We start from the raw sequence: 1,216 nt of genomic DNA on the forward strand, positions 1-1,216 counted from the left end.
CCGCCGCCAGCACGCAGAAGGAGTAATCGAATCGCTTGGGGTTCGCCGGCAGCTCCTGGGGAGCGCTCCTGAGCCGCACGCTCCTCTTGTCCTCCGACAGCACCAGGTAGGGGTTGGCAGTGTCCGGGTCCAGGGAGAGATCGCCTGGGAGGAGGGAAAGGCGGAGGTGAGCGCCTGCGAGCGAAGGAGCCGTCTCCCACCCCCCCAGGGGATTCGGCCTCTCTGCCCCAAACCAGACGAGGACGCGAGTCCCCTCCGAAAGCTTTAAGCACCCAAAGAAGCCGCAGGGGGCGAAGATCGGGCTCTGCTTCCTAAGTGAAGCGGAGAAACAGCCCGATCTCTGCTGCAAACCCTGCCCCCTCCGAGACACCTCCTTCCTCCGGAATAGAAATTTCTGGGCAGAAATAACTTTTTTTTTTTTTAAGTCACCGCCAAGCGCCGGTGAGGAACGAGCACAAATATCCTCGTGTTCAAGGGCTGCTCTTGTCCTCAGGGGACCGGCGGGAACCAGGGCTGCACAGGCTGCGAGAGGGGAATATCAGAGACTGCCGAAAGCAAGAGGGGTCCGTCCCGCGGCCCGGCCACGGAGACAGAGCCCAGCGACGGCCCTGAATTAACCCGTGGCGAAACCGGTGGCAAAGTCCACCTCTGAGCTAACTCAACCCCCACCGGCGGGGCCAAAGGTCTCCTCGCTCCGGGTAGAGCGGGATCGGCCTCTGCAGGGTCCTCTTCACCCCGTGGCTTCCCGACAAATTCAAGGGGCTGCGCCTTCTGTGGGGTCTGCCAGCAGCTGGAGCATTTTTCTTCCCCCCCTTCCCTTGGCAGCACCAGCGGTAATTTTCTCCTCTCCTGAGTGTACCCCCAGCAAGTTCACTGATGACACCAAACTGGGAGGAGTGGCTGATCCACTGGGAGGCTGCGCTGCCATCCAGCGGGACCTGGGCAGGCTGGAGAGTTGGGTGGAGTGGAACCCAATGACGTTCAACAAGGGCCAAGTGTTGAGTGCTGGCCCTGGGGAGGTTGAACCCCAGGCACCAGGACAGGCTGGGGGCTGAGCTGCTGGAGAGCAGCTCTGGGAGAGGGACCTGGGGGTCCTGGTGGACGACAAGGTGGCCCTGGTGGCCAAGAAGGCCAACGGCATCCTGGGGTGCATCAAGAGGACCGTGGCCAGCAGGGCCAGGGAGGTTCTCCTCCCCCTCTGCTCTGCCCTGGGGAG

The sequence above is a fragment of the Egretta garzetta genome, unplaced genomic scaffold (assembly GCF_000687185.1).
Source record: "Egretta garzetta isolate BGI_Z169 unplaced genomic scaffold, ASM68718v1 scaffold1263, whole genome shotgun sequence".
NCBI lineage: Eukaryota > Metazoa > Chordata > Aves > Pelecaniformes > Ardeidae > Egretta > Egretta garzetta.